Raw genomic sequence first — 23,966 nt, forward strand, 5'->3', positions numbered from 1 at the left:
GTTTCTATCTATCTAATCTATGTGTGAAGCTCTATTCTGTCTGTTATAAATTGTCGGGTACAGATGCTGAATTGCCGGCCGGCTTTTTTAAAGAGACGGTGCATGAAAACACTATTATTTTTTTAAATAAATCCTTTACACTAAATGACAAGTACAGTAACCAACACTGTCACAGTACTTCATATATATGTGACTGACATGTTTCTATCTATCTAATCTATGTGTGAAGCTCTATTCTGTCTGTTATAAATTGTCGGGTACAGATGCTGAATTGCCGGCTGGCTTTTTTAAAGAAACGGTGCACGAAAACACTATTATATTTTTTAATAAATCCTTTACACTAAATGACAAGTACAGTAAGCAACACTGTCACTGTACTTCGTATATATGTGGCTGACATGTTTCTATCTATCTAATCTATGTGTGATGCTCTATTCCTTCATGTCTAAATTGTCGGGTACCGGTGTATGCCGCTGCTGAATTGCCGGCCGGCTTTTTTAAAGAAAGCGTCTTCTGAGCAGTTTGTCAGCTTTTGGACACCTTTGAAGGTGTTTTCTATGTGTTCCTATGTGTTTTTGTTTGCCTGCCATTGGTTTTAACGGTGTTCGACGGTGTTCTAAGGTGTTCGACGAACAGTTCGACGAACAGTTCCTCGAACATCCCGGTGTTCGACGAACCGAACCGAACCCGAACACTACGGGGGTGGCTCAACACTAGAGATGAGCGGTGTTCGACTAGAACTGTTCGCCAATCTCAAATTCGAGCTGTTTTGGGCGGTGTTCGAGTTGTTCGACGAACCCGAGCGATTTGCAAAAAATTCGGCTGTTCGAGGTTATGTTCGATAACTGTTCGTGCACCAAAAGCGTGTCCTGCATGTCTGGCGCTATTTAGATCACCAATCATGCAGGGATTGTCTGCCACTCACTGTAATGCCACAGCCATGGTGGTTGTGGCATTACAGTGATTGCCCAAATCGATGGGAACAGTGCCAACAGTGAAACATGAAAAGCCGGCAATTCAGCAGCGGCATACACCTGTACCCGACAATTTAGAACCGAAAGAATAGAGCTTCACACATAGATTAGATAGATATAAACATGTCAGCCACATATATACGAAGTACAGTGAAAGTGCTGCTTACTGTACTTGTCATTTAGCGTAAAGGATTTATAAAAAAAAATAATAGTGTTTTCAAGTACCGTCTCTTTAAAAAAGCCGGCCGGCAATTCAGCAGCGGTACCCGACAATTTATAACAGACAGAATAGAGCTTCACACATAGATTAGATAGATAGAAACATGTCAGCCACATATATACGAAGTACAGTGACAGTGTTGCTTACTGTACTTGTCATTTAGCGTAAAGGATTTATCAAAAAATATAATAATGTTTTCATGCACCGTCTCTTTAAAAAAGCCGGCCGGCAATTCAGCAGCGGTACCCGACAATTTATAACAGACAGAATAGAGCTTCACACATAGATTAGATAGATAGAAACATGTCAGTCACATATATATGAAGTACAGTGATAGTGTTGGTTACTGTACTTGTCATTTAGTATTAAAATAAAGGATTTATTATTAAAAAAATTGGTGTGGGGTTCCCCTTAATTTTAGGCTCTAGCGGAGGTTAAGCAGACGGCTGGGGCAGATGTTTGAAGCCTGGGAAGGGGGTAATACCCACGGAGCTTCCCAGGCTACTAATATCAGCCCCAAGCTGAATACATAGCCTTTACTAGCTATTAAAATGGGGGACCCCCCAAAAAAAATGACGTGGGGTCCCCCCTAATTTAATAGCTAGCAAAGGCTAGGCAGACAGCTGGGGGCTGATATTAATAGCCCAGGAAGGGAGCCATGAATATTGGCCCCCTCCCAGGCTAGAAACACCAGCCGTCAGCCGCCCCAGAAATGGCGCATTCATAGGATGCGCCAATTCTGGCACTTAGCCTCGCTCTTCCACGCTGCCCTGGTGCGGTGGCAGGGGGTAATAGGGTTGGGGTTGATGTCAGCTTATAATGCCAGCTGACATCAAGCCCAGGTTAGTAATGGAGAGGCGTCTATAAGACACCCCCATTACTAACCCCATAGTCAAAGTTAAAAAAAACACAAACACCCAGAATAAAGTCCTTTAATTGAAATAAAGACACAATCCTTTATTGTTCTAAATTAAACCATACTTACCGTCACGCCCATTCCAGCTGAAGCCACCGATCTCCTGCAATAAAAGAAAAATAATAAAGCAACCTCATCCTTACCTTTCCATGGTTCCCACGACAGCTTCAGCTCTGCTACATCGAGATGACAGGCTGTACCGCAGCAGAACGCTGCCATCCAGCCTCTCATCCCGCAGACACTGAGAAGCGCAGGCTTGCTTGCGCTGCTCAGCGTCTCTCTGTGACGACATCCAGATGAGCCGAGTTCATGTCCAATGAACTCGGCTCACCTCATGCACGTCACTGACAGCGTGGGAAAATTCTCACGCTGAAGCGGTGAGTGCAGGAGAATTCTCCCACGCTGTCAGTGACGTGCATAAGGTGAGCTCATGTCCAATGAACTCAGCTCACCTCCTGCACGTCACTGACAGCGTGGGAGAATTCTCCTGCACTCAGCGCTTCAGCGTTAGAATTCTCCCACGCTGAAGCGCTGAGTGCAGGAGAATTTTCCCACGCTGTCAGTGACGTGCATAAGGTGAGCTCATGTCCAATGAACTCAGCTCACCTCCTGCACGTCACTGACAGCGTGGGAGAATTCTCCTGCACTCAGCGCTTCAGTGTGAGAATTCTCCCACGCTGAAGCGCTGAGTGCAGGAGAATTTTCCCACGCTGTCAGTGACGTGCATGAGGTGAGCCGAGTTCATTGGACATTAACTCGGCTCATCTGGATGCCCTCACAGAGAGACACTGTGGAGCGCAAGCAAGCCTGCGCTTCTCAGTGTCTGCGGGATGACAGGCTGGATGGCAGCGTTCTGCTGCGGTCCAGCCTGTCATCTCGATGTAGCAGAGCTGAAGCTGTCATGGGAACCATGGAAAGGTAAGGATGATGTTGCTTTATTATTTTTCTTTTATTTCAGGAGATCGTTGGCTTCAGCTGGAATGGGCGTGATGGTAAGTATGGTTTAATTTAGAACAATAAAGAATTGTGTGTTTATTTCAATTAAAGGACTTTTTTCTGGGTGTTGTGTTTTTTTTAAATACTTTACTAGAAATTCATGGTGGTCATGTCTAATATTGGCGTGACCCCAAGAATTTCGGGCTTAGGGCAAGCTGATAATGCCAAGCTGGCCCTAACCCCTTTATTACCCAGTGAGCCACCGCACCAGGGCCCTGGATGAGTTGGGTACAGCGCCAGAAGATGGCGCTTCTATGAACGCGCCATTTTCCGGGGTGGCTGCGGACTGCAATTTGCAGCGGGGGTGGCCCAGAAAGCTTGGGCCTCCCTGCGCTGCGGATTCCAGCCCCCAGCTGCCTAGTTGTACCTGGCTGGACACAAAAACAGGGCGAAGCCCCACGTCAATTTTCTTTAAATTATTTCATGAAATAATTAAGAAAAAAAGGGCTTCCCTATATTGTTGTGTCCGGCCAGGTACAAATAGGCAGCTGGTGGTTGGGGGCAGCCCGTTCCTGCCTGCTGTACCTGGCTGGACACAAATATAGTGCGAAGCCCCACGTCAATTTTTTTTTAATTATTTCATGAATTTCCTGAAATAATTTAAAAAAATTGAAGTGGGGCTTCGCACTATATTTGTGTCCAGCCAGGTACAGCAGGCAGGAACGGGCTGCCCCCATCCACCAGCTGCCGATTTGTACCTGGCCGGACACAGCAATATAGGGAAGCCCTTTTTTTCTTAATTATTTCATGAATTTCATGAAATAATTAAAAAAAATTGAAGTGGGGCTTCGCACTATATTTGTGTCCAGCCAGGTACAGCAGGCAGGAACGGGCTGCCCCCATCCACCAGCTGCCTATTTGTACCTGGCCGGACACAACAATATAGGGAAGCCCTTTTTTTCTTAATTATTTCATGAATTTCATGAAATAATTAAAAAAAATTGAAGTGGGGCTTCGCACTATATTTGTGTCCAGCCAGGTACAGCAGGCAGGTACGGGCTGCCCCCAACCACCAGCTGCCTATTTGTACCTGGCCGGACACAACAATATAGGGAAGGCCTTTTTTTCTTAATTATTTCATGAATTTCATGAAATAATTAAAAAAAAAGTACGTGGGGCTTCGCCCTATTTTTGTGTCCAGCCAGGTACAACTAGGCAGCTGGGGGCTGGAATCTGCAGCGCAAGGAGGCCCAAGCTTTCTGGGCCCCCCCCCGCTACAAATTGCAGTCCGCAGCCACCCCGGAAAATGGCGCGTTCATAGAAGCGCCATCTTCTGGCGCTGTACCCAACTCATCCAGTGCCCTGGTGCGGTGGCTCACTGGGTAATAAAGGGGTTAGGGCCAGCTTGGTATTATCAGCTGGCCCCAAGCCCAAAATTCATGGGGTCACGCCAGTATTAGACATGACCGCCATGAATTTCTAGTAAAGTATTTAAAAAAAACACAACACCCAGAATAAAGTCCTTTAATTGAAATAAAGACACAATTCTTTATTGTTCTAAATTAAACCATACTTACCATCACACCCATTCCAGCTGAAGCCAACGATCTCCTGCAATAAAAGAAAAATAATAAACCAACCTCATCCTTACCTTTCCATGGTTCCCACGACAGCTTCAGCTCTGCTACATCGAGATGACTGGCTGGACCGCAGCAGAGCGCTGCCATCCAGCCTGTCATGCCGCAGACACTGAGAAGAGCAGGCATGCTTGCGCTCCTCACTGTCTCGCTTTGACGGCATCCAGATGAGCCGAGGTCATGTCCAATGAACTCGGCTCACCTCATGCACGTCACTGACAGCGTGGGAAAATTCTCACGCTGAAGTGCTGAGTGCAGGAGAATTCTCCCACGCTGTCAGTGATGTGCATGAGGTGAGCTCATGTCCAATGAACTCAGCTCACCTCCTGCACGTCACTGACAGCGTGGGAAAATTCTCCTGCAATCAGCGCTTCAGCGTGAGAATTTTCCCACGCTGTCAGTGACGTGCATGAGGTGAGCCGAGTTCATTGGACATGAACTCGGCTCATCTGTATGTCGTCACAGAGAGACGCTGAGCAGCGCAAGCAAGCCTGCGCTTCTCAGTGTCTGCGGGATGACAGGCTGGATGGCAGCGTTCTGCTGCAGTCCAGCCTGTCATCTCGATGTAGCAGAGCTGAAGCTGTCGTGGGAACCATGGAAAGGTAAGGATGAGGTTGCTTTATTATTTTTCTTTTATTGCAGGAGATCGTTGGCTTCAGCTGGAATGGGCGTGATGGTAAGTATGGTTTAATTTAGAACAATAAAGGATTGTGTCTTTATTTCAATTAAAGGACTTTATTCTGGGTGTTTGTGTTTTTTTTAACTTTGACTATGGGGTTAGTAATGGGGGTGTCTTATAGACGCCTCTCCATTACTAACCTGGGCTTGATGTCAGCTGGCATTATAAGCTGACATCAACCCCAACCCTATTACCCCCTGCCACCTCACCAGGGCAGCGTGGAAGAGCGAGGCTAAGTGCCAGAATTGGCGCATCCTATGAATGCGCCATTTCTGGGGCGGCTGACGGCTGGTGTTTCTAGCCTGGGAGGGGGCCAATATTCATGGCTCCCTTCCTGGGCTATTAATATCAGCCCCCAGCTGTCTGCCTAGCCTTTGCTAGCTATTAAATTATGGGGGACCCCACGTCATTTTTTTGGGGGGGTCCCCCATTTTAATAGCTAGTAAAGGCTATGTATTCAGCTGGGGGCTGATATTAGTAGCCTGGGAAGCTCCGTGGGTATTACCCCCTTCCCAGGCTTCAAACATCTGCCCCAGCCGTCTGCTTAACCTCCGCTAGAGCCTAAAATTAAGGGGAACCCCACGCCAATTTTTTTAATAATAAATCCTTTATTTTAATACTAAATGACAAGTACAGTAACCAACACTATCACTGTACTTCATATATATGTGACTGACATGTTTCTATCTATCTAATCTATGTGTGATGCTCTATCTTTCTGTTCTAAATTGTCGGGTACAGATGCTGAATTGCCGGCCGGCTTTTTTAAAGAGACGGTGCATGAAAACACTAATATTTTTTTTAATAAATCCTTTACACTAAATGACAAGTGCAGTAACCAACACTGTCACTGTGCTTCTTATATGTGTGACTGACATGTTTCTATCTATCTAATCTATGTGTGATGCTCTATTCCTTCTTGTCTAAATTGTCGGGTACCGGTGTATGCCGCTGCTGAATTTGCCGGCCGGCTTTTTTAAAGAGAGTGTCTTCTGAGCAGTTTGTCAGCTTTTGGACACCTTTGCAGGTGTTTTCTATGTGTTTCTATGTGTTTTTGTTTGCCTGCCATTGGTTTTAACGGTGTTCGACGGTGTTCTAAGGTGTTCGACGAACAGTTCGACGAACAGTTCCTCGAACATCCCGGTGTTCGACGAACCGAACCGAACCCGAACACTACGGGGGTGGCTCAACACTACTCAACACTACTCATTAAGTGAGTTGGACATCACCACTTCCTCTCCCAGAGAGTTCCAGAGTCTCACGGCTCTGACCGTAAAGAATCCCCTTCTATGCTGGTGCAGGAACCTCCTTTCCTCCAGACGCAAAGTGTGCCCCCTCGTCTTTGTCACCATCCTTGGTATAAACAGGTCATGGGAGAGATCTCTGTACTGCCCCCTGATGTATTTATACATGTTTATGAGGTCTCCCCTAAGCCTTCTCTTTTCCAACGTAAATAGGCCTAATTTTGACAACCTCTCTGGGTATTCTAGTCCCTCCATTCCCTTTATTACCTTAGTCGCCCTTCTTTGTACCCTCTCTAGCTCCAATATATCTTTCCTGAGCACCGGAGCCCAGAACTGTGCACAATATTCTAATAATGATACTTATGGTAATATTAGTATTTTAATTTTTATTAATGATCAGTATTGTAGTATTCGGTCACTATGTGGTGGTAATATCTGATCTGGTCATGGTGTGGCGGTATTTGTCCCTTGTATGTGGTATTATTCGGTCACTATGTGGTGGTAAAGCGTGGTCCGGTCATGGTGTGGTGGTATTTGTCCCTTGTATGTGGTATTATTGCTCATTTTAAAAAATGTATGTGACACATTCCCATAAATTAAAATATACCTAAAAGAGTATTGGGTATTATAAGAAATGTTTAATAGGTTAGAGTAGGGTCCGGCCAGAAGAGTCTCCTTGTCGTGGTGGAGGTTTAAAAAATCTTTCGGCCAAAACAAAAGCTGCTGGCTATATATGTGATATGGTGTTCAATGGGAACTGTTAATGTGTGATTGGTGAAGACGTGGTGCAAAAAGTAGAGTTTTTCCAAGAGTGGGCGGTGGGACTGTGGAACATTCGAAGGGTGGAGGCGGAGCTGGGTAAAGCCTGGGCAGAGTCTCAAGGGGGCTCACAATTTTGCCAGTATGGGGCCCCAAAATTCCTAGTGGCAGCCCTGGATAAACTTGACTATATTCCCAAAAATCCCTGAGTTTGTAGAAATTAACCTAGAAGAATGGATGCTGTTTTGAAGGAAAAGGGTATTCACACCAAATATTGATATGATGCAGATTTCTAATTTGTTTAACTTACATTTTGTTAATTGATAAAATAAAATATTTACACTTCTATTTTTTAAAATATCCTTACTTTACAGATTTTTTTCCGCACCTGCTTAAAAAGTTTGCACAATACTGTAGGTGGCAGTTATTATTGACTTATCAGCACTATATATAGCCTTTATCCCTACTCTTATTGGCTAAAGGAATGATTTGTCATCCTTGGTATTATTGCATGAGAGAGATGAGCGGATCTTTTGAAAATTGTATTCGTTATCTTTGCCGAATTTTCCCCCAAAATTTGATTTGCGATGAACAAATTAGCATAGATCTCAATATTGTAATGGAGAAAAAGACAGAGAGAGAGATTTCAATATGCTATATATATTCCACTTATCCAGTCGAATTTGGAGATGAAAACCGACTGTGCATAAAAACTGCCAGTACTGTGCTTGACTGTGATCCAATGGAAACCGCTGATCTCTGATGATCTTTGTACAAGGTATGATACAAGGCATGTGGAAACTGCAGGGCATTATGGGAAAGCCAGCAAAACCATATGAGCCCACTCACTGATGCTTCACCAGTGTGGATGTTTGAATTCTTGTGGAACATCCTTGGCCTTGCAACCTGGGTGCCTTTGGCTCAAATGGGAAAACTCTTCTTCTGAACCAAAGCAGTGCAAATCTTTTTGCTTTACTTTTCTTGCATTATAAGGTCACCTAGAAAAACCTGTTGCATATTTCTGACAAATACTATAATAATGAAATTTTAAAGTTTTCCTGTCAGGCCCTGTATGTCTCCTGCCCTTGCAAGGGCAGTCCCCAAGTATGATCTGTATATGACGGCCCACAAAAGCAAATGCTTCAAGTTGTAAAGGAAAAGTTCATAAGACTGTGTACCCGTTATTCCTTGTATATAACCCTTACCAAGTTACTGTTCAATAAAGAGATTATTTTTGAATGGTGGTCTCCCTCATTAAACTGTGAAACTATGAAACATCTGGTCCTGGCAAACCAGCAACATCGGTTACATGTGGCCTGCATGGGTATAATTCCCTCACTGCACAAGTCCACAGACCCATCCAGGACCTCCACTTTCATGTAACGTGTCTGGGCGACACAGATGAGTGCCTCCCCAATGACGCCACGTTACAATAGCAGACACACGTAATCTCCCCAGTAGAGATGAGCGTTGTTCTACTCGAACTGTTCGCCAATCTCAAATTCGAGCTGTTTTGGGCGGTGTTCGAGCCGGTCGGCGAACACGAACAATTTGAGAAAAATTCGGCTGTTCGAGGTTATGTTCGATAACTGTTCGTGCACCAAAATCATAACTGGATTTTTTCTCAGTAATGATGAAAATTAATGTTAATACGCAGTTTGAGTGTACAGCGGGGCGGGGGGAGGGGCAGGGGATGGATCTCTGCAGGAACAATGAAGATCTCCATTTTTTTTTCTCTTTCCCGCATTTGCAGTGGGGAGGTGCAATCTGTCAGCCTATCAGCAGTGCACACACGGAGCGAAGTGCTTTTTTTCACACAAGCAAGGGCATGTGTGATTGGCAGTGTATGTCACATGTCCTTGCCCTATAAGACCAAGCCATTTTCCCCGTCGCCACCATTTTCTCACTGCTGCAGCTGCGTGTTAGACGGCACCGCTGTTGCTGTGTGCGCTATACCTTGTTAATTTCAAGCCAATTTTCGCACAAATATACAGATAGCTTGGGAGTAGGGAATAGTTGTGATTGCAGTCCTTTTAAGGACTAGGTTACAGCATTTCCTACGACTTTTATCAAGCAGGTCTGTGCTCTTAAATAGATAGATTGTGGGAGTAAAGACTAATTGTAATTGGAGTCCTTTTCAGGACTAGGTTACATCAGTTCCTATCAGTTTTTGCCAGGCAGGTCTGTGCCAGTGCTGTGCAAGTTTTTTTCACAGCATTTGGCTGAATCTAGCAAAGCTAATCCTTTTTGGCCTATTGCAGAGTGTGTTAGTCAGTGGAGTAGCCTATCTGTGTTGCAAGATATACCACCTGTGTATAGAATACCAATTTTTTTACTGCACCTAGTGAAGTAAAATCTTTTGGGCATAGCATCATTCTATTAGTCCATCTATACTGACCTCCATCAGGTTGCAAACTGAATATAATTTTTTTCTGCATCTAGCTCTGAAAAAATATTTGGGCTTCTAGCAGTGTGTGGGACTTGGTCTATTAGTCCATCTATACTGACCTCCATCAGGTTGCAAATTAAAAATAATTTTTTTCTTCATTTAGCTCTGAAAAAATATTTGGGCTTCTAGCAGTGTGTGGGACTTGTTCTATTAGTCCTTCTATACTGACCTCCAGCAGGTTGCAAATTCAATATAATTTTTTTCTGCATCTAGCTCTGAAAAAATATTTGGGCTCCTAGCGGTGTGTGGGACTTGGTCTATTAGTCCATCTATACTGACCTCCATCAGGTTGCAAATTAAAAATAATTTTTTTCTGCATCTAGCTCTGAAAAAATATTTGGGCTTCTAGCAGTGTGTGGGACTTGGTCTATTAGTCCATCTATACTGACCTCCATCAGGTTGCAAATTAAAAATAATTTTTTTCTTCATTTAGCTCTGAAAAAATATTTGGGCTTCTAGCAGTGTGTGGGACTTGTTCTATTAGTCCTTCTATACTGACCTCCAGCAGGTTGCAAATTGAATATAATTTTTTTCTGCATCTAGCTCTGAAAAAATATTTGGGCTTCTAGCGGTGTGTGGGACTTGGTCTATTAGTCCATCTATACTGACCTCCATCAGGTTGCAAATTAAAAATAATTTTTTTCTGCATCTAGCTCTGAAAAAATATTTGGGCTTCTAGCAGTGTGTGGGACTTGGTCTATTAGTCCATCTATACTGACCTCCATCAGGTTGCAAATTGAATAAAAAAAATTTCTGCATCTAGCTCTGAAAAAATATTTGGGCTTCTAGCAGTGTGTGGGACTTGGTCTATTAGTCCATCTATACTGACCTCCATCAGGTTGCAAATTAAAAATAATTTTTTTCTGCATCTAGCTCTGAAAAAATATTTGGGCTTCTAGCAGTGTGTGGGATTTGGTCTATTAGTCCATCTATACTGACCTCCATCAGGTTGCAAATTGAATAAAAAAATTTTCTGCATCTAGCTCTGAAAAAATATTTGGGCTTCTAGCGGTGTGTGGGACTTGGTCTATTAGTCCATCTATACTGACCTCCATCAGGTTGCAAATTAAAAATAATTTTTTTCTGCATCTAACCCAGCCAATAGTTTTGGCCTAATACCACAGTTTGGCCACTCAGCTCTGCTCGGTTACCATCCATTGTTTTTTTGTGCAAACAACTCCAGAGTTGTGAATTAGTTAACCACCAAAATGAGTGGAAAAAGGCCTGCTGCTGGTGGAAAGGGGAATAGGCGTGTTGGGAAGGGGAAAAAAGGTTGTGTCCATGGGGTAGGTGCAGAAGAAAGACCATCTTCCAGCCAAACTAAAATGTCTACTTCTTTTAGCGGACAATGTGATAAGATCCCTTTCTTACGGCCACGCCAATCGCTACAAATTCCAGATGAGGCACAAAAACAGCAGGTGCTTCAACGGATATCAAGTGCTCCTTTAAGTGGGCTCTCCTCCACATCAACTTCAACATCACAAATACTCCAGTCCTCAAAGGTGTCACCCAAATCGCACTTGCTTCCTCACAGCTCCCAAATCTCCAGCTGCCCGTCTGAGTATGAGGTAGAACAGATGGTTGAGTCTGCAGAGCTGTTTACTCATACTATAGCCTGGGAATCAGAGGTCGACTCCAGCGCTTCTGTGAATCCAGACGAGGAAATGATCTGCACTGATGCCCAGAATCTTTATGAGTCGGATCCAGGACCAGACGCAGAAGGTTCTGACCATAATGTAGACCCTCATTCCCAAACTGTAACTCCTGTTGGTGGAGACAATGAGGAAGACGATGATAAGACTCAAATACCTGATTGGAGCGACAACTTTAGTTTTTTGTCAGGGCAGGAACAGGTTGGCTCTGAGGACGACGGGTGTGATAACGCACAGGGTGATGATGATGAGGTCGGAGATCCCACTTACTGTCAACCCACAGTCAGCCAAGAGATGAGGTCAGCAGAGGAGGTGGAGGAAGATGCTAGTGACGACGAGGTCAGGTTGCGCCTTCCTGGACAGAGACGTAGTACTGGAAGCACGTCAACAACTGCATCCTCAAACACAACTCTGCCTCTCACCACAAGTCATGGTGGCTCTTCAGGTCGCATGGGTGCTAAGCCTTGCATAGCCTGGGCATTTTTTCAGATCGATAAAGATGACCCAACTCGTGTTATCTGTAACATTTGTCAGCAAAAGCTAAGTAGAGGCCAAAAAATACATAGTTTGAGTACTTCATGCATGAACCGGCACATGGACATGAAGCATAAGTTGCAGTGGGAAGCTCAGTGTGCTACAATGCGGCCTAGCCGGCCGGGCCAACCACCGTCTGCCATATCTTGTGCATCCGCGGCCTCTTCATCCTCTGTGACTGGGGGGACAGCAGTCACACCTGTTTTGGGGCGCAGACCTGCCACCTCTTTACCCGCAACAGCCAGCGTGATTGGCAGGTCATCATTTTCTTTGGAGGTGGTAACACCAGCTGGTCTTGAGCGCTGTCCGACATCGATAGCACCACCTTTGGATCAAGGCAACCTAACATGTCCGCCTGCATCTTCCTCACAGACCGGCAGTTTGCCGGGGACACCCTTATCAACCCCGTCTAAGCACAATAGCCAGCCCTCGGTCCCTCAGATGTGGACAAGTAAAAGACCATTTCCTCCTAGCCATGAGAAAGCTAAGAGGTTGAATTTCACCATCTGCAAGCTCTTGGCTACAGAAATGCTGCCTTTCCGCCTGGTGGACACAGAGGATTTTCGAGACCTTATGTCCGTCGCAGTGCCCCAGTACCAGATGCCCAGTCGGCACTACTTCTCAAAGAAAGGTGTTCCTGCGCTCCACCAGCATGTCGCACACAACATCACCGCTTCTTTGAGAAACTCTGTGTGTGACAGGGTGCATTTCACCACAGACACTTGGACGAGTAGGCATGGACAGGGGCGTTACATGTCGCTGACTGGGCACTGGGTAACTATGGTGACAGCAGGACAAGGGGCTGCTGTCCAAGTCTTGCCGTCCCCACGAGTTGTGCGTCAATCCTCTTTATGTCAAAGTTCCTCCACTGCTTCTGCCTCCTCAACCTCCTCTCGGTCTTCCACCTGCACCCAAAGCCTGTCTGGTCATGCCACAAGCTTTCTAACTGCGCAGAAGGGATCCTGCACACCTCCTTACTATGCTGGCAGTAGGGCTCAACGTCATCAGGCGGTTTTTACATTGAAATGTCTGGGAAATGTGAGTCACACAGCTGAGGAGTTGTGGTCAGCTCTGGAGAACCAATTTCATGAATGGTTGTCTCCACTGGACCTGAAACCAGGGAAGGCCGTGTGCGACAATGCTGCAAACCTGGGTGCGGCCCTTCGCCGGGGCAATGTCACACATGTGCCTTGTATGGCTCACGTGTTGAACCTGGTTGTCCAGCAATTTTTAGCCCACTATCCCAGACTAGATGGCCTTCTGCAGAGGGCACGGTCGCTGTGTGCTCACTTCCGCCGTTCGCATCCCGCAGCTCAGCGACTTACATCTCTACAGAAGTCGTTGGGCCTGCCACTTCACCGGCTAAAATGCGATGTGCCTACCCGGTGGAATTCAACTCTGCACATGTTGCAGCGACTGTGGCAGCACCGACAAGCCCTGGTGCAATACGTTCTGACGTATAGCCTGGGCCAACGAGATTCAGAGGTGGGGCAAATCACGCTGGAGGAGTGGTCTCAGATCAGGGACCTATGCACCCTTCTGCACAGTTTTGAAATGGCGACGAAGATGTTTAGTGCTGACGATGCCATTATCAGCATGACTATTCCGGTGATTTACATGCTGGAGCACATGTTAAACAGAATTCGGAGTCAGGTGGTGGCACAAGAGGAGGTGGAGGAAGTAGAGGAGGAGGAGTTGTATGCGGAAGGGCTAACATCTGCAAGGTCCAGACGGTCGGCAGCACCAAGGCGGCAGGCATGTGAGGGTGGGGGAGATGATTTTACCAGGGCGCATGGTAGCAGCCAAACTAGTGAGGAAGGTGCAGGAGCCCAGGAAGAAGTGGAGGACGAACTGATGGAAGACTCATCAGATGAGGGAGACCTTGATCACATTTCTGTTGTGCGAGGTTGGGGGGAGAGGACAGAGGAAGGAAGCATGATTGTTACCTCGCCACCAACACAACAGGGACTTGGTGCTCCTGGATGCGCAACACACATGAGTGCCTTCTTGCTGCACTACCTGCAACATGACCCTCGAATTGTGAGAATTAGAAATAATCCTGACTACTGGGTTGCCACACTGTTAGATCCCCGGTACAAAAGTAAATTTGCAGAAATTATTCCTGCCATAGAAAGGGATGCACGCATGCAGGAGTATCAGCAGAGACTGTTGCAGAATCTTACATGTGCTTTTCCACAAAATACCAGTGGTGCACGTAGTGAATCTCACAGTTCCAACTTGCCAACCGTGGGACCGTCAAGTGTTCAGCACTCAAACCGTAACAGAACCACAGTATCTGCTGGTAACATCAATTTTGCGGAATCATTTCACCACTTTTTTAGCCCATCCTTTGCAAGGCCACAGGAGACAAGAAGTCTGACACATAGTCAACGCCTAGAGGCGATGGTACAGGAGTATCTCCAAGTAAACATTGAAGCCACGACTGTGTCACTGGACCCTTGCTCTTTTTGGGCTTCCAATCTGGATAAATGGCCGGAGCTAGCCACTTACGCCTTGGAGATCTTGTCATGCCCCGCAGCCAGCGTTCTGTCTGAACGTGTGTTCAGCGCTGCTGGTGGTGTGCTGACAGATAAGCGCACGCGGCTCTCCACTGATAATGTAGACAGACTCACGTTCATAAAGATGAACAAATCATGGATCCGAAACGACTTTTCTACCCCTGTGTCATCCTGGGGAGAGTAAAAGCTTGATGATTGGTTAAAATCACCCTACCAACCGTTTTAAGCTTTCAAATTACTAATCATGTTTATCTGTATCTTGACTGGAAAATAATTTGGGCTTTGTAGCAGTGTGCAGCACATTTGTCAGGTTTTGGATGGTTTCTGCTTCAATTGTTTTGCATGAGGACAGCATACCCTCCCAGAGCTGTTGCTTAGATGTGAACTGCCTCCCGCCATCATAAACACTCCTTTTAATGATGCTCCAAAGGTTCTGAATGGGGTAGAGGTCAGGGGAGCATGGGGGTCACACCATAAGTTTGTCCCCTTTTATGCCCATATCAGCCAGAGATGCAGATGTTTTATGTGCAGCATGAGATGGTGCATTATCATGCAGAAAAATGATCTTGCTGTGAAATACACGGTTCTTCTTCTTGAACCATGGCAGGAAGTGCTGTTTGAGAAAATCCACATACATTATGGAGTTCATCTTTAGCGCCTTCAGGGATCCTAAAGGGGCCGACAATCTCTCTCCCCATGATTCCAGCCCAAAACATTACTCCACCTCCTCCTTGTTGGCGCTGTAGCCGTGTTTGCGTGGGGTGTCCATCAACCAGCCATCCTCCACTCCATTCATCTGGACCATCGAGCGCTGCACGGCACTCATCCGTGAACAAAACAGTTTTGAAATCAGTCTTCATGTAATGTTTGGCCCACTGGAGCCGTTTCTGCTTGTGTGAAGTGGATAGAGGAGGTCGACAGGATGGCGTATGCACAGCTGCAAACCTCTGAAGGACCCTGCATCTTGTTGTTCGGGGGACGTTGGAGGCACAAGCAGCTTCAAAAACTTGTCTGCTGCTATGGCAAGGCTTTTTTGCCGCTGCTCTTTCAACCTGACGTAATTGCCTGTAGGAAAGAGTCCTCAATTTGCCCTTATCAGCACGCACACGTGTGTACTGTGAATCAGCTACATACTTCTTGATTGCCAAGACACTTCATCCTGATCATCGCACAATGTTGATTGTAGTCATGCCTTGACCTAAACACTCCACAATTTGTTGCTTCTCAGCAGCCGACACATCCTTTTTCTTTCCCATTTTGGCAGAAAATGTAGGCTGCTTAATAATGTGAGAGAGCCTTCTTAAGTAGTCTTGCCTTTCATTGGACACACCTGCCAAACTAATTAGCACAGGTGTCTGCAATTGCTTACAGTGATATAAAGAGCCCTGACACACATCACCATCAATGAGTTTAACTGACAAACAAACAAATTCTTCCCTTATCACTCCTAAACACTTTTTGCATAATAATTTGGAACGCGGTGTACATGTGCTTTTCCACAAAACACCAGTGGTTCACGTAGTGAATCTTACAGTTCTAACTTGCTAACCGTGGTCTGTATGGAATTGTTCAATAAAGGGCCCAAAATTAAGATAACATAGATGGGAGAGGTCTCTATGAATAGGAATTCCTAAGTATTTGATACCCTGTGAGGGCCAGGCAAAGGGAAAGTTGGACTGGATGGAATCCTATATGGATTTAGGGAGGGAGACATCGAGGGCCTCAGACTTCGCTGCATTGATTTTAAAATTTTACCATGTAACAAAGTGATCTATTTCAGCCATAACAGCAGGGATGGATATATGTGATTGAGTGATATATACTAGGACATCATCAGCAAATAGAGAGCACTTGTACTCGGTGCCTCCCACCTCAATCCACCTAATATTGGGGTTATGGCGAATTGATGAGAGCAGGTGCTCCGTCACTAGGATGTATAAGAGAGGGGACAGAGGACATCCCTGCCTTGTCCCATTGGTGATTGTGAAAGGTGATGAAAATGTTCTGAGGCACCCCCTGGGCCTTGGGACACCCGGAGCCGGACCCTTTTTGGTGGATGCTGGTGGTTGTAGTCTTCGTGGCGGCGATCCGGTTCCGTGGCTCAGGGCGGTCAAACCAGTGGCGGAACTATTTATGTGGTTTTGATGTTTAAATGTCCGACTACGCCACCCGTGGATTGCAGTCAGAGTGAACCGCCGCTACAGGGCAGACCGGTAAGGCTGGTGTTGTGGGTGCAGCAGAGCGTAGCATAACTCCCCACGGGAGGAGTATAGCCTCAGGGCAGTGTATGCGGAGGATGGGGATGATGGTGCAGGGCAGCAGCAGTAACGACACGGAGTCAGTGATGCAGTTCAGGGCCTTTACTCACAGTTCTTATTATCCAGACCACGTCTGCAGGTAACGGCTGCCCACGTCGTACTGTGCTCACCAGGTGAGGGGCTCAGACAACTCCCAGATAACTTTGGAGCACTTCACAGGACCCCCTTTGTGTGTCCTTTGTCTGGCCTTTCTTACCAACACTTCTGTCCGGCTGCCTCGGGCCTCCTCTTGGTAAACTTGGCGCCAGTTTCCCTGACCCTATGTGGTGCCTTCCTAGCGGGTGGAGCAAGGGGCTGCGCCACATAAAATGTCAGAGCCTCCGGTTTCTAGCTGAGGGTCGTTTCCTGCCTCCACTAGTTCGGGGACCGGTCTCCCCCTTTGGCCTGACCCCTCCACGCAGGTGGATTCGGGCGTGCGGTGGCGACTCGCCCGTCCGCACCCCTGGGATCCCTTCATTCCTCGTTCCTGGAGCCTTCTCCGCTCCTCTTCCTTCCTTCTCCCTCTTGCAGGCCTGGGCCTCTGTTACTAGGCCCGCCTCCGGAGCAGAGCTCATGCAGAGCCCCTGCTCCCTGCCACTTCTGCTCAGACTTCTCTGCACTGAACTACGATGGTGCCCACCTTTTATACTCCCTTCTCAATGCACCCAGGAACTGCTTCCTCCCTGCTCCTGCACTACAGGGTTCCCCTTCCTCAGTGTTCCCTCCCCCCACTCCAGCCAGGGACAGGGACTGTCGTGCCCATCTCAGGGGCATATTGGTCGCCCTGCCCCACGGCAATGTGGTGTAATGCATGCAGGTGTCGGGTCCTGATCCACACTCCATCCTTACCTGAGAGTGAGATATCACACCTCTGGGTGAGGTGCAATACGTCTGTAGCAACCGAGCCCTCAGGGTGCTACAGTTCCATTTATCTTCAGCCTAGGTGACGTATTGCGATACAGGGCCGTGATTTTGGCTATAAAAGGGTCCCCTAGACCCCTACCCCAAGCTCTTTAAGAGAATCATATATGGCGTGCCAGGAGACTCTATGGAATGCTTTCTCAGCATCCAACGAGAGTATCTAATTACAAATTTTTAACTGCATCTAGCCCAGGAAATACTTTGTGCCTAGTAGCAGTGTCTGCTAGTCAGCGGATTATCCCGGCTGTTAAGCAAGCTACACCACCTGTAGTTTAGACACTTAATTTTTTCAAAGGAAATGCTTCGGGACCATGGGATACTTAGTGAAGAGCATCAGGAGGCACCCCAAGGCATAGGGGCTGGGACTGGCAGTAGGATGCCTTGCGGTGGACAGCCGAGCTCGATCCTTATAAAAGCTTTTTAACTGCAGCAGCTTTAGTGGACGCTACTGGAGCTGGAATTACCGCGGCTGCTGGCATGAGACTTGCCCTCCAATAGATCCTTGTAAATGGATTTAAAGTGTATTCATTCAAATTAGAGAGACAATTTAAATTAAAAAGCTTAGAGCTGCCTCCACCACAGGGGGGCTCGCTCGACCCACCAGCGGACAGGCACCAGTATTGGGAGAGGGGGGCTGGCCGTCAGGGTTCACCGCGGCTCTGGCACAAACCCGGCGACACGGAGGTGGCACGGGCAGGAGCGGACTGGCCGTGTCGGCTTCTCACTTTTTGGATTTTAGAAGGGCATGACATGCCTATATCTGTGTCTCCCCCTCCTTTTACTCCTCCACCTCTTTTATTTTCGCATGACTATATGTACTTGTCACTTTTCCATGTGTTAGTTATGTCTTCTGAGCAGTTTGTCAGCTTTTGGACAACTTTGAAGGTGTTTTCTATGTGTTTCTATGTGTTTTTGTTTGCCTGCCATTGGTTTTAACGGTGTTCGAAGGTGTTCGACGAACAGTTCGACGAACAGTTCGGCGAACACACGGGTGTTCGACGAACCGAACCGAACTCGAACACTACGGGGGTGGCTCAACACTACTCCCCAGCCTCCGGCTTCCTGCAGCATCGACTCTACCCCCACATCCTGTGAACCTGCTCCCCGCCGCCCCCCCACAGCGAAACAGGCATATTCGAACAATAAGATGCGCCCCCATTTTTCTCCCAAATTTGTGTGTCTTATAGTCCAAAAAATACAGTACTTAACTCACAGAAATGTTTTGTTTTGATGGATTATCCGTCAAGTTTTAAGATGGTCATACATGGAACCATTTAAGATTTCAAAGACATTTTAACACCAGGTCCCAACAGGCTCGAAGGTCTGACATTATTGAATAGGATACATAGTGTGTAGTGATTTTATTGTAGCTCATCTCAAAGAAGTGCTTATATGATCCAAATATTCTTTATGTTGTTAAAAAACATTTTTAATTGTTATGCAAAATGCAATGATGAATTGAACAAAAGTAAAAAAAATGGAATTCTGGAAACAAGATATTTGATGGTTTTCTTAAAGAGAAAAGAAATGTACCTATTGCACTGAATAGGATCCTATCGCTGACTCATTTTGGAAGAATGGACTTGTGAGTAACTTTCAATGAGCAGATTGTAGATTTTTTATACGTTATTTAGGGGACAAAAATAATGCATTGAGCCGTTTCTTTCTGCATTTAATATGAACATAGTAATTTTTGTACAGATCTTAGCAGTTTTACAATCAGTGAGTGTAGAATATTAAATGTGCTTCTCATTTGCATGGTTAGTATACCGTTATGAGAAATAATATGCATAAAGACTGCCCTAACTTGTCTATATAACAGGACTTTCTTTATGCAAACCTCTTTGTTCTGATTAGACGGGAGGTTCTATGGCAGTATAATTTGTCTCATTTCAGACTTGAGTACCTTGTCCCCAGCTAGCGTTAATCTCATTGTAATCTCTCCTATTATAAGAGCAACTCATTATTTGACTTCGGATGGTTGAATACCAAACGAAACATTGGTAAAATGCAGCTGACCATAAACCATTTTCAGCCTAACCCTCCCCATCCACCTCCTCCACCCCTGTGCTGCATATTCAAAAAAGAACCTGATTAAGTTTAGTGGTAGGATAACTCCTTAACTATAATCAAGACAGAGTATCAGTAAAAATAGAACAGAAGTACATATGCAATGGGCTTTATGTCAATTCCACATGGCTAATGAAACATGAAGAATATGCTGCACAGAAATTAGCTCAAACCTGTTTGTTTTGTTCCAATATGTATCAACATTAGATACATTATATATCTAGTATCTGGAATAGAACTACTGTATGTGATGTACAGAACTCCTAGAGTAAAAATAGAAGAAAAAAAACATGTTTTTTAATTCTTTTACTGAATTCTAACAATTTATTTTTTGCTGTTATCATTTGTAAGATTTAGCATGAGTATACCTAAAGAGTTCAACATGTGAAAAAGTAATTTCAGCTCGCAAGCATATAGAGAAAAACTGTCACTTGTTTTTCACCTTTGCTCGGAGGAGTCCAGGCCAGTCTCTTCTAGTAATGATGAAATAGGAAAAAAGATAGATATTTGGTATCAGTTGGAAAAAGTTATATTTTTTATTTCCATCTTCAAAAAAATATTTGTATAAAAAAACTAGAAATACACATGTTTGCCTAGGTCATTGGCGACCATATGTATTTCTAGTTTACAAATATCTTCATGAAGATGGAAATAAAATAATTCCTGTTACGGATCCGGGTGGTGGAACCTCTGTGCTGCGGTGCAAGGAGGGACCAGAGGGGCGTAACTAGGTATCAACTCGGCCGATCAAGGTCGTACGGCGGCTCAATCGACTCCGTAACCAGGGAAGGACAGAGCAGAGGGACCAGGTGCTACTCTGGGGACCGACCTTGAATGAGAGCAGGTGACTCCCATGGGTCAGAAGGCAGGGACTGACCGGTACAGCAGATGAGCACGGCAGGCAGGCTGACAAGCGATCCGGGCAGACGGACTGGCAGACACGGCAGGTAACAAGCAGGAGCCTCCAGGTAGGCTGGCTGGTAGGCACGGCAGGTAACAGGCAGGTGCTTTCAGGTAAGCGGGCTGGCAGGCACGGCAGGTAACAAGCAGGAGCCTCCAGGTAGGCTGGCTGGTAGGCAAGGCAGGTAACAGGCAGGTGCTTCTAGGTAAGCGAGCTGGCAGGCACGGCAGGTAACAGGCAGGTGCTTCCAGGTAAGTGGGCTGGCAGGCACGGCAGGTAATGGGCAGGTGCTTCCAGGTAAGCGGGCTGGCAGGCACGGCAGGCAACGGGCAGGTGCTTCCAGGTAAGCAGGCGGACAGAACCCATAGACAGACTGGCGGACTGGACCATAGACAGACTGTCGAGTTGGAGAAAGTAGACAAGCAGGCGGACTGGACTTGTAGTCTTGCTGGCGGGCTGGACTTGTAGTCTGGCTGGCGGGCTGGACTGGTAGTCAGGCAAGCAGCGGGACCTGAGGGCTGAAGCAGAGTATAGCACACAAACCTACAACCTTGCACGGGCACCTCCATATTGGAGGAGGTGCCTTTTTATAGGGGAAGTCCTCCGGCCATTGGCCGGGGACTTTTTAGGACGGCGCGCGCGGCCCCTTTAAGAGGGAGTGAGCTTGCGCGCGCATGCCCTAAACACAGAGCCAGGGAAGCTGCGTGCACCAGTAGCAGCTGCAGGGAGGCCAGAAGATGCCGGAGCAGGACCGCAGCGGTAAGGGGGACGGCGTCTCTGCCGGGCAGGAGGCAGAGACGCTGATGCTACAGTACCCCCCCCCCCTTTACGCCCCCTCTTTTGCAGGCCAGCAAGAAATTTTTTAAGGAGAAGCGGGGCATGGATGTTCTCCCTGGGTTCCCAAGTTCTCTCCTCTGGGCGAAACCCGTTCCAATCCACCAGAGAAAAGGTTTTTCCTCTTACCCTCTTGGTGGCCAGAATGTTCTCTACCTCATAGACGTCCTCAGCGGAGACCGGAGCTTAGGAGGTACCTGGATTGTCGGAAAAAGAATTAAGCACAACTGGTTTGAGGAGAGATACGTGGAAGGAGTTGGGAATCCGTAAGGTGGCCGGGAGTTTTAACTTGTAGGCTACTGGGTTGATTTGCTTGAGGTCTTCAGATGGGCCGATGAACCGTGGACCCAACTTATAGGAGGGTATTTTGAAACGAACATATTTGGAGGAGAGCCAAACCTTGTCTCCCGGATGGAATTGATGTGGATCCAGACATCTCTTATCAGCATGCTTCTTCATCCGCTCAGAGGATTGAAGAAGTGCGGATCTAGTGTCCTCCCAAATAGTGGAAAATTCGCTGACCAGAGACTCCACGGCCGGGTTGTCCACAGAAGCGGAAACGGAAAACGGAATCCGGGGATGTTGACCGTAGACCACAAAGAACGGGGACTTGGAAGAAGATTCGCTCTCATGGTTGTTGTAGGAGAACTCGGCCCAAGGTAGGAGCTCCACCCAATCGGTATGGTGAGCGTTGACGAAGTGCCGGAGGTAGCTGGTATGGATCTGGTTGATACGCTCCACTTGGCCATTGGACTGCGGATGGTAAGCGGAGGAGAAATCCAGGGTGACATCCAGCAGCTTACACGTAGCTCTCCAGAAGCGCAAAGTGAACTGGACCCCTCGATCAGACACAATGTGGAGGGGTAGGCCGTGGAGATGAAAGATGTGATGGATGAAGTCCTTAGCCAGCATAGATGCAGACGGGAGACCAGGCAGAGGGATGAAGTGGGCCATTTTAGAAAAGCGGTTAGCGACCACCCAAATGATCGTACAACCGGCAGAAAAAGGGAGATCCGTAATAAAGTCCATAGCAATGTGTTGCCACGGGGCAGCAGGTACGGGAAGAGGCAGGAGATGACCGGCAGGAAGATGTCTGGGAACCTTGTTGCGGGCACAGGACGAACAGGCCATGACGAAGTCTACCACATCCTGGCGCAGGGTAGGTCACCAGTACTGCCGGGCAATGAGCAGGAAGGTCTTCTTCTGGCCAACATGGCCGACTAGTTTGGATGAATGACCACAGTGAAGAACCTTCTTACGATCCGGAACTGCTACAAACGTCTTACCGGATGGGAGACGAGACAGATCAAAGGGGGCCACATTCATCACTTTGGAGGGATCGATGATATGCATAGGCTCCTCCTCTTGATCAGAAGACAGGAAGGATCGGGACAAGGCATCTGCTTTAATGTTCTTGTCCGCTGGGCGGTAATGTAGGGTAAAGTTAAAGCGGGCGAAGAACAAAGACCACCGGGCCTGACGCGGATTGAGTCTTTGGGCGTTCTGAAGATAAGCCAAGTTTTTGTGGTCAGTATAGATGACCACCGGGTTCAGAGTCCCCTCGAGCAGGTAACGCCACTCCTCCAGTGCCAATTTGATGGCCAGCAGTTCTCGGTCTCCTATGGAGTAGTTGCACTCAAACGAGGAGAAGAGCTTGGAGAAGAAGCCGCAGGTTACCATGCTCCCGGATGGAGATTTCTGGGTGAGCACCGCTCCGGCTCCGGAAGAGGAAGCATCAACCTCCAGAATGAATTGTTTGTTGTTATCCGAATGGTGCAGCACAGGGGCAGAAGAGAAGGTTTGTTTTAAAGAGAGGAAGGCCTCCTCCGCTTCGGACGGCCATTCCTTAGGATTTGCTCCCTTTCGGGTGAGCGCAGAGATGGGAGCAGTCCGAGAAGAGAAATGTGGGATGAAGAGATGTTAATAGTTGGCGAAGCCCAGGAATCGCTGAATCGACTTCAACCCCTCCGGACGTGGCCACTTTAAGACGGCAGAGACCTTCTCGGGGTCCATCCGTAGACCTGTCTTAGAGATAATATAGCCCAGGAACGGAAGAGAGGACTGCTCGAAGAGGCATTTCTCAAATTTTGCATATAGGTGATTCTGCCTGAGCCTAAGCAGGACCTGATGAACATCCCTCCGATGTGAGGGAAGATCCGAAGAGAAGATCAAGATGTCGTCCAGGTACACCACCACGCAAGAATATAAGAGGTCACGGAAGATGTCATTAACTAATTCTTGGAAGAAGGTGGGAGCATTACAGAGACCGAAGGGCATCGCACGGTATTCATAGTGACCGTCCCGGGTATTGAATGCCGTCTTCCACTCGTCTCCTTGGCGGATCCGGACCAGGTTATACGCCCCACGAAGATCGAGCTTGGTGAAGATCTTCGCGCCTTTAAGGCGGTCGAACAGCTCAGAGAT

The sequence above is a fragment of the Phyllobates terribilis genome, unplaced genomic scaffold, assembly GCF_046119375.1.
Source record: "Phyllobates terribilis strain yellow unplaced genomic scaffold, ASM4611937v1 Scaffold_5__5_contigs__length_657084704, whole genome shotgun sequence".
Taxonomy (NCBI): Eukaryota; Metazoa; Chordata; class Amphibia; order Anura; family Dendrobatidae; genus Phyllobates; species Phyllobates terribilis.